General features: G+C 44.6%; 1 protein-coding gene across 1 annotated transcript in view; it reads left to right on the top strand.

Annotated features, from left to right (window-relative positions):
• The first annotated feature begins 2,706 nt into the window (after window positions 1-2,706).
• FBXL3 (F-box and leucine-rich repeat protein 3) overlaps window positions 2,707-10,257 on the top strand; it is a 26,811-nt gene continuing 19,260 nt past the window's right edge. Inside the window, exon 1 of the mRNA XM_006887809.1 lies at window positions 2,707-2,735. The gene's annotated coding sequence lies outside the window, so the exon portion shown is untranslated. The remainder of the gene's footprint in view (window positions 2,736-10,257) is intronic.

The raw sequence follows: 10,257 nt of genomic DNA, 5'->3' as shown, positions 1-10,257 counted from the left end.
CAGATGCAATTTTGGTTCCTTGAGTCCTTGTGACTAATGTCTTCCCAATATTTCTTATATTGAACATTGCTGGCGCCTTTACATCATACCAATCTTTCTTAGAAAATGGATCAACCACTTTCTTCTTGGCTCCTTTTTTGCCACCTTTTGTAAGGCGCTTGTTCTTGCCGACCGCCATGGTGGTGCCCGACAGATCTCCTCCTTTATCATCTGAATGAAGGCCTTCCAACCTGTGAGGCTCATCTTCCCCTACTATATCCAACAATGTTCCTATGTGATTCATGGAGTTTTTAAGGAGTTATTATTTCAGAAGTGGATGGCTAGACTTCCTCCTTAGATTGTAAGCTCCTTTGACTCCTGTCCCCTAAAACATTGTCATTTTTGCACGTTGAGTCTTACGGTTACTTAATTTATTACTTCCTAGCTCGGTTTTCTGGGGAAAGGGGAGAAGTAGCAGTCTCCCAGGACACCACTGCCTTCCAAACTCCAATACACAAGAGTGTTCAGATGACACATTTGGATAGACAATTACTTTCTTTGCCTTTTTGTAAGGGGAATAAAGTAGGCAGAATGTGTGGTGTTATATGTCTATTGTGTTATAGACTTTGCAAAGGTATTTGACTGTATGGATCATAACAAACTATGGCTAACATTGAGAAGCCTGGGAATCCCAGAACACCTGATGGTACTCATGTGAAACCTATACCTAGACCAAGAAGCTGTTGTCCAAACAGAGCAAGGAACACTGCATGGATGAGGAAAGGTGTACATCAGTGCTGTATCCTCTTTCCATATTTATTTAATCTGCATGCTAAACAAATAATTTGAGAAGCTGGAGTCTATGAAGAAGAATGTGGCATCAGTATTGGAAGAAGACATAACAATATGCAATAGCACATTGCTGAAAGTAAAGAGGACTTATGACAACAATCTGGAGCAAGGGGTGCATTGTGGGATGGGCTGGAGGTAAAGAAAAAAAACCAATAAATATTTATTTTAAAAAATTTTTAAAAGGTGAAAATGACTTGAAATTCTTGTAGAAGATCAAAGATGATTACATCTCAACATCAGGAAAACAAAATTCCTCACGGAACCATTAGGCACTTTCATGACCGAAAAAGCCTAAAGCTGTCAATCATTTTCCTTGACTTGGACCTACAATCACTCTTGGCAGCAGCAGAGAAATCAATGACACGTTGTACTGGGGAAATCTGTGAGTAATGATGCCGTTTTTAAAATGACTAAATTGTGCCTGATCCAAGTGATGGTCTTTGAGTTGCTTCATAGTCATCTGAAAATTGGACAGTGAATAAGGATAAGAGAAGAAGTAATCCCTTTGGATTGTTTTGGCAAAGAGCACTGACTATCCCATGGATTGCCAAACGGACAAACAAGTCCATTTTGGAGGAAGTGCAGCTACAGTACCCCTTAAAGGCAAAGCTGGTGAAACTCGTCTCACATACATTGGGCACGATGTCCTTGGAGGGGAAAAAAATGCTAGGAAATTTGGGAGGGTCAGTGAAAGGAAGACCCGAAACAAGATGGCTTCACACAGTGACTTTAACAATGGGCTCAAGTATATCAGAGACAGGATGACACAGGAAAGGGCAAAGTTCAGCTTTGTTGTTCATAGGGTCACTGAGAGTCACAGTTGCCTGGATGGCACCTAACAACAACAACAACAACAACGACGAGAAACTGTGATGTTGGAGAAGCGTATCTCAGTCCGCCAAGAGAATAAACAAATCTGTCTTAGAAGAGGTACAGCTGGAGAAGCAAAGGCTGTGAGAATTTTGTCTCGCTTGGGCATATTTTCAGGAGGCACTAGTCCTAGGAGATGTATATCATGCTTGCAGAGGTCAAAGGTCAGAGAAGTAGAGTGATTCCCCGAGAGATGGACTCCGTGAATATTGTGAGGATGGCACAGGGCAGGGTTGGGTTTTGTACTTAGGTTCACTATGGGTCATAGTCAACTGGGCCGCACCCAACAGCAACAACAAGGATAAGTGGAGCAAGTTGTGGCTTTCCCCAGTGCCAGCGCCCAAGTCCGTGGAGGTGCTCCTTTTGTCAGCAAGAACTGTTTCTCTTTCTGCCCAATGCAACCAGCTGCCAATTTCAAATATAATCGAGAAACACTTCCTCCTTTCTTCTTTGGGCTCTACTCCCTAAACTTTGCAGCTTCCGCCGCAGATTATCTCCGTGGTAGACACAGCTGCTTTGGCACTCAGTAGGCTCACCAATTCCCTGACAGCAGAAGCAGCACGCGGAGGGAGGAAGCAGGTGGCGGAGAGCCGGCCGCGCGCTCCCTCCCGCCGCGCCCCCTGCGAGCGCGCAGCCGCGAGCGCGCGCCAACACCCCTCGGGCGGAGACGCGCTAGGAGAGCGCGCGCCCGCGAGCCCTAGGCGCCATTTTGGACTCTGTGTTTGGACGGAGGCGCAGGGAAAGCTGAGCGGCGGCTGCAGCTCGCTGGAGGAGACTTGTGGCGACAGTGAGTCCAGGGAGAACTGCGCAGACGACGTGAGCTTTGGAAGGAAGGCTTCTTCCTGGGCAGCCAGAGCCGCCAAGGTGGAGCCGCACTGGCGCTCGCCGCGGGACCGGCGCCACGAATGCGAGCGCAGCGCGGGGGACCAAGGAGGCGGGGACCCGCAGCCGGAGGGCTTGGGACCCTCATGTGAGCAGCTCGGGGCCTGCCGCCGCCCCGGGTGGTGCGGAGGGGAAGCCGACCCCGGGAGCAGGTAACGCAGAGGGCTGCACCGGCGTCCCTCGGCGGGCTCAGCGAGGGTCCCCGGCCTGTGCTGGGCGGGTGAGGGCTGGGGGCGCCGCGCCCCGGTCGTGCGCCGGATTGGGGGCGTTTCCCGAGGCGTCCTGAGAACATGTCAACAAGGCGTGGCGCGCGGGCCACTGCAGCGCCCGCCGCCGCCCGGTGGGAGCGCCCTGGCTGTGGTTTGCTGACCCGCACCCCTCTTCACGAAGCTCATCCAGGTTCCGCTCGTGCTTATAGTTTGAGTTATCAGCCGTATTAAATGTCAAAACAAACTGCGGGAGCTGGAGCGCACGAGTTGGGGGTGGGGGAGCCAATCCGGGGAGGTGGCGGTGGGCGGAGGAGGGGCGGGGACGCCGCCGCCGCGCAGCCGAGTGGAAAACTTGGTCAACTTGGGAAGAGCAGCCTTTTAAGGGTGGAGTGTGACAGCGATCTGGAAACCACCATTGACTTATTTGTGTGCGTTTCCAAATAAGGTTTGTCCAGTAGTAGTTGTCAGGTGCCATCTAGTCGACTGTGATTCATGATGACCGGGTGAACAACAGATCTGAACCTTGCCTTATCTTGCAAGTCTACCATTCTGGTAGCCACGGTGTCTGTCATTCCATCTCATCTAGGGACTTCCTTTCTCTCACTGACCTTTCCCAGCATGATGCCTCTCTCTATGGACAAGTTCCGCCAGAGTAAGTTTCACTATCCTTGCCTCGAGCATGCTGGTTGCACTTCTTCAAGGCAGATTTGTTTGTTCTTTTGGCAGTCAGTGGTATATTTCTTCACTGGCATCACAATTAAAAGGCATCAGTTCTTCGGGCATCCTTAAGTCATTATCTAATTTTCAGATGCTTAGGAAGCAGTTGAAAATACCATGGCATGGATCTTGTGCACCCTAGTCTTTAAACTGACCTCTTTGCTCTTTAGCGTTATGGAGAGGTCCTTGACAGCAGATTTCCCCAGCGAAGCACTTATTTTTATTTCTTTACTGCCTCTACCGTGGGTGTGATTGTGAATCCAAGTGAAAGGAAATTGTTGACAACTTCAGTCTTTTCATTGTCTGTCATGATAATGTTGGCTCTTGGTTCAGTGGTGGGAGTTTTTGTTTTCTTGGTGTTGAGATGTAACCCGTGCTGAAGGCTATAATCTTTTATCTACTGCAGCATGTGTTCGAAGTCTTAATCACTTTCTGCAGGTAAGGTGGTATTATATGCATAAGGCAAGTTGGTGATGTGAATCCCTCCAATCTTGATGCTACATTCTTTATATACTCCAGCTTCTAAGTGGATTTGCCTGATATTATATTAACATAGCATGTATGTGAAGAGCTCTGGAGGTGTGGCCCATAAGCAATTTCACTGCTAACCCAAAGGTGAATCCTCTCTGGTAGTTTATAAGTCCACCTGCTGCTCTGTAGGAGAAAAATGGATTATCTCCAACTGTGTAATTTACAGCATTGGAAAATCCACTGTAGGATGAGCTAGGAGTCAGTTATAACTTGAAGGCAATGAGTTAGTTTTGTTTTACATTTGTGAAATATTTGTTAAAATGCCACCAACTTCCAGTGATGGGCAAATGATCACAAGACATATTTCCAGCCAGCCATCCAGTTCTGAGAGCTGAGCTGTTTCCACTCTTACTGTATTCCGTAATGGAAAGGAGCATACCCGGAAAGGAGATGTGAGGCCAAAACAGCCTTTTTCGTGGCTTTCCATCACTAAGTTCAAATAGGCTTTTAGAAATTTTAGTATGTCCAGTGTGTGTACTTGGTGGCAAACAAAGAACTTTGATGGCACAATGGTTAAGTACTTGACTGGCCAGTCGGAACTTTGTTTCAGTCAGGGTTGGAGAAAGACCTGTTGATCTGCCTCCTTAAATATTGCATCAGTAAACCTCCCCGTGAAGCAGTTCTGCTCTGACACAGAGGGTCAGTATGAGATGAGAACCGACTAGGTGGCAGCTCACACCAACAGATCTGAGCAGAAGTGCCCCAAACACTGAGAGTGCACAGCTTGATGTTCTCTTTGCCTTCCTGGATTTGATCATCAACCTGACAGCTCCTTTCAGAGTTAAGTAAAAATGTAAACATAGTAACTCCCTCACTATACAACTGGTCTGGTTCTTTCTCCTCACCTTGCATTTTGGCATTTTAGTCCTTCACCAAAAGCTCTAGCATCAAGTTGCATAAATTGCTTGGGGCTTGGAAAAGTTGAAGTTTGAAATAACTAGGGGTCTGGGGAGGCCAGGTTTTGTAGTTTTAGAAAGTGGCACTGATCTTTATTGCCTAGTTCGATCCTTTCTACTTCTGATCAGATAGAAAAGGTATTTTCAAAAGGTCGTTGACATAGAATAGCAGATGCTCTGATCTGCTTAACTTTCTGTACAACGGTGCTTCATGTATGGATTTTTTAAAAAAATTTATTAGAGGTCCATGCTAAGTTTGTGCATGTAGAATAATACAGAGAGCCTTTTTATCTGCAGTTAGCTTTAAATTTATAGAGGTACTTTTTATGGGTTACTATACCAATAAATTAAGACATTAGAGTCATTACGTAACAACTCAGAGATTTGTTCAGCTATCCATATACATCGTGAATATATGATATTTTTATATTTAGGCTAAGAGAAATACTATATCTTAGTGTTGTATTCTTTTTAAAATAAGGTTTTAATGGTCTCCCCCCCTTCTTAGCTTGGAAATATATTGAAATGCCTTTTTCAAACTTATTTTAACAGAAATTTACAGAATGAAATGCCTTTTTCAATTAGGGCTGTAATAGAATGAGTTAAGTGTTGAACTTATCGCTGACAGGAGAGTGGTTTGAAGCAGCCAGTCTTTCTGTGGGAGAAAGATGAGACCATCAGCTCCTGCAAAGCAGCCTTGGAAACCCTACATGCAGTTCTATCCTGGAACCTGTATAGGGTCACTGTTAATACTGCTCTGTGCCATCTAATCAGTACCAACCCATAGCTGACCCTCCAGCAGGTTTTCAGAGGCTGTAAGTAGCACAGAAGGAGAGTGCTCATATTTCTCCTACGGAGCAACTGGTGGGTTTGAACTGTGTGCCTCTAGGTTGGCAGGTTTGAACTGTGTGCCTCTAGGTTGGCAGCACAAGTTCTTAGCACTAGGCCATAAGACCTCCCTTAAGTCATTATTACCTATATAATAATTGACTTATTGTTAGGAACAACAAGACTATGAGAATTGTGGAAATAAGGCTGTCACTTAATGTCTGTATGTATGCCTAAAGTAAAGTGAAAAATTTATATTTTAAGATGAAAAGACCATTTCCAGATTTAGAAAACTTGACTCCCTTTGACAAGCACTGTGGCAATGGGACAATTAAAACAAACTTTCAAGGGGAAAAAAAAGGACTGAACTGGGGGGAGGGTAGAGAAAATAGTGCAACAATGAATGAATGGAAACCCAGAATCTCTGTAAATGTTCATTAAAATTAATAAAATTTAATTTAAAAAAAGAAAACCTGACTCCAGAAATAGAGCTTTGTGTGACCAGGAGTGGGAATTCTAAAGACTGCTTTATTATCTGTGCATCTTGATATTTTGAGTAGTGGTAGGTAGACAGGAAAAATCATAAACTCTAGATAATAAACACACTGTTATTTGACCCAAATTTTTACACTAAACTAATCACTTTAACCAATTAAAGCCAAAATATGGGTCATAATGATCGTTTTCTTAACCTTAATGGGACATTATTCACGGGAGAGTTTGGTTTTTTAATATTAAATATTGTGCTGTAGTTTGTCATGTATTTTGTCTAAGCAACTTTAAAAAAAAATCTTTTTTGTGTGTTACCGTCAAATCAGATCTGACTGGTATGGGAAGAGATTGCTCCTCCTTCTCCAGCAGAGCATCTGGTGGATTTGAACCACACACCTCTGGAATTGCAGTACCTTCCCCCCCCCCCATTTTGTTTTAGTAAACACCATTTTTAAAATGTCTCCTTGGACTTAACACATTTTCATTTTCATAAAGCCATGCTCTGTTTTCTGTGCTGTTCACTGGAGTATAAGTCATTTACATCCCTTCCCTCACGCAGGTAGGAGGGGGAACAAGGAGGAACGAGTCGTTACTGCACACTGCCAGGACCTCCTGGCTGATGTTCATGGCATAAAAGCCGGGATCTGCTATTCTCCACTCTCTCCCTGAATGTCCAGGCCTCTTTGAGAACTTTTGCTATTACTAGAGGGACAAAGGGTGCCCTGATGGCCTAGTGAAAGGTGTTGCTTTGCCAGCCCAAAAGAAGGTGGTTCAGCTCCTCCAGCTGCTTTGTCAGAGGAAGGTGGGCAGTCTTCTCCTGTGTGATTTGCAGCCTCTGAAAACCTGCAATGAGTCATTCCCAACAACAGATGGACAAAGTCCTCACAGACCTATTTGTTTACAGTTATACATACACACATCCTTCTTCCTTCACAAGAATCAGAAATTCTCATTCCTGGTGTGCCAGAAAAAAAGGGAGTTGGAGCTACAAACCATCTTTCTGAAAGACTGTGACTACAAGTTTAGTTCCTTGCCAAATCTCTTCTCAAGAGACAGCATGGCAGAATGTAAATTAAATGAGGTACTGATGCATTTACCCCCATGTTGTATCTAATTGCAATGAGTTGGAGTACACTTGATGGCAGTGGGTTTTAGTTACCAACAAACTACCTTTTTATATAATTGCAAAGTCGCAAACGACTCGACGGTACATAACAACAACAACAACAATGCATTGTAATCAACACTCTTGGCACCAACAGTCAGGAAGTCAAAAGACGAATTACATTGGGGAAGTCTGCTGTCAGAGACCACTCCAGAGTCTTAGAAGCAATGACATCAATCTAAAGACTAAGGTGCACCTGACCCAGGTCATGGTCTTTGCAATTACATGCTATGCATTAGAGAGCTGGACAATGACTAGGGATGATAGAAGGAGAATTGATTCCTTTGAATTGTGATTCTGTAGAAGAGTAGTGAATATGGACTGCTAGGAGGACAAACAGATTCATCCTGGAAAGGGTGAAACTAGGCTGCTCCTTGGAGGTAAGGATTTTGAAACTCTGTCTCACCTGCTTTGGGCATGTTGCAAGGAGGACCAGTCCTTGAAGAGGGACATCATGCATGGGAGGGTGGAGGGACAGCACAGGGGAAGACGACCTTAGATGAGTTTAATTGACACGGTAACTTGTGCAATGGGGTTAGGTGTGTTAAGGTCAGTGAGACTGGCTCAGGATAGGACAGGATTCAGAGTTCAGTGGCACATAACAGCAACAACAGTGCATTGGCATTTAAAGAAATGTAAAAACATAAAGGAGAAGCATATTGACAAAACAGTAAATCATCCTTAATTCTACCACCTACTGTTAGTGTAATAACTTGGTGAATCTACTTCTAGTGTGTGCTTCTCATTCCCTGTCTCTCTCTTTACCTTCACTCATTTTAAAACAAATATGGTAGTTTTCATTTTTGCTGTCTCCTAAACAATAATATCTTTGATACTGGACTGATTTCTCCTACCTCAGTTCAACAGTCATCTCCTTTCAGAAACTGTTTTTGTTGCATTTTGACCAACTCGTAAGTGACCTAGCGGATTTTCGGAGGCAGTAAATCACACTGGAGGACATTATCTTTCTCTCAGATCAGCTGGTGGATTTAATTGTGTGAATCTAACTGTGTGCAGCAGTGAGCTCCTTACCACTAGGCCACCTACCCTAATACTATTAATTGCTCATTACAACCCTACTGATACTATCTCCGTTTTAGAAACTGGAGCATAAGCTAGGTCATGTATGATTTGCTTGAGTACTACATAGCCAGTGACGAGTGGAGACAAGATTCCAACCCAGTGAGCTGGTTCTTGAGGCTCTTCTCTATAAACATAGTATAATTTTATAATTAAAAAATCTGCCTCTTAGAGAAACAGATGGCATGAACTTCGTGAGAACACATAAACATGTAAGTGTCATTCAGAAGTGCAGTTTGGGGAAAATGTCATAATTGTAGGTGGTAGCAGAAGTAACTATTTCAGCTCAAAGACTGTGTGGTAGGATTGGGTTGCTTGGTTTTAGTCAGAGGTCTGAAGTCCCTGCCTGTAACATATCCCACTCATTTTTCACATTATGACTTGCGTGTTCCTGTGATCCTGGTGCTCTATGGTCACAGGTTATCTCAGGTCCCCAGCAGGGTTTCCCTTGGTAGTGGTGGGGGTTCAGTGGAGCTTGCACACTTAAGTATTAGAAGCCCAACTGGCCATGCACTTCTGAAATAGTGGATTCTTGAAAGCCATCTAAATAGCAGCTAATAATGCCAAAAGATGAGGTCCTCAGGTTGCAAGGCACTCAGGATGCAACTGGGGGAGTTGCGCCGTTGAATCGGAACCACTCCTAGCTGACCTTCCAGTGGGTTTTCATCAGCTGTAAGTTGCACAGGAGAAGATTGCTCATCTTTACCCACTTGGCCACCAGAGCTCCCTAAAGAACCTCTTCAAAGTAGAATCTTCCTTTATGAATTGGATAGAATAAAGCTTTTAGCCATGAAGGATCTTTATTTGCTAATGTGGCCTGACTCAAAATGAGGAGAAACACCTGTTACTGAAACAGTGATCCAGCAGAGATGTTAAGAGATTGTGAGAATAAATGCACAGATACATGCACATTCTCCTCCTGTTGTACATTTGGTTGCCAGGAATTGGAGCTGACTCATGCACCTAGCAACAGCCACCTTTTAAGGACTTTTTATTGGGAGGATCTGTTGGCTACTTATTTGATATTTCCCCTGCAGATTGCTTGAGTCCTGTTCTGCCTTGAGTTCAGGAACACAAATATAGCAGGCACCTGGAGATGAATTCTAAAGAACATTTAGATAAAAGATGTCCTATAAGTTTCTTTTTACATTTGAGTTAGTTAGTTTAAGCTTTTAAAATAGTTTCAGAATCACGGGAAGTTTCCCATAGCAGGGTGCATATTTAAATATTTCAGCATACCTGCCACAGATGACATATGTTGTGGTGGTAGTTATATGCCATCGAGTCACTTGCAAGTCATAGCAACCCTATGTACAACAGCCCTAAACCCTCCTCGCTCTTGTGCCGATCTTACTGTCCCTGCTACACCTATCCCCATTACCTCAGTCACTGAGTCAGTCCATCTCGTCGGGGATCTTCCTCTCCTGTGCTGTCCCTCCACCCTCCCAAGCATGATGTCCCTCTCCACGGACTGGTCCCTCCTTACAACATGTCCAGAGTATGTCAGAGAGCTCTGGTGGCCTAATGGCAAGAGGCTGCACTGCAATCCCAGAGGTTGTTGTGCTGTCGAGTCGCCTGCGACTCATAGCGACCCTATGTACAACAGCCCTAAACTCTGCTCTGTCCTGTGCCAGTCGCACTGTCTCTGACACTCCCATCCCAATTATCCCAGTCACTGAATCAGTCCACCTCATAGAGGGCCTTCCTCTCCTGCGCTGTCCCTCCACCCTCCCAAGCATGATGTCCCTCTCCAAGG

The sequence above is a fragment of the Elephantulus edwardii genome, unplaced genomic scaffold (assembly GCF_000299155.1).
Source record: "Elephantulus edwardii isolate Elephantulus edwardi_28Jun2011 unplaced genomic scaffold, EleEdw1.0 scaffold00062, whole genome shotgun sequence".
Classification (NCBI taxonomy): domain Eukaryota; kingdom Metazoa; phylum Chordata; class Mammalia; order Macroscelidea; family Macroscelididae; genus Elephantulus; species Elephantulus edwardii.
The sequence above is the reverse complement of the archived record's forward strand: the minus strand, read 5'-3'. Positions and strand labels throughout refer to the sequence as shown.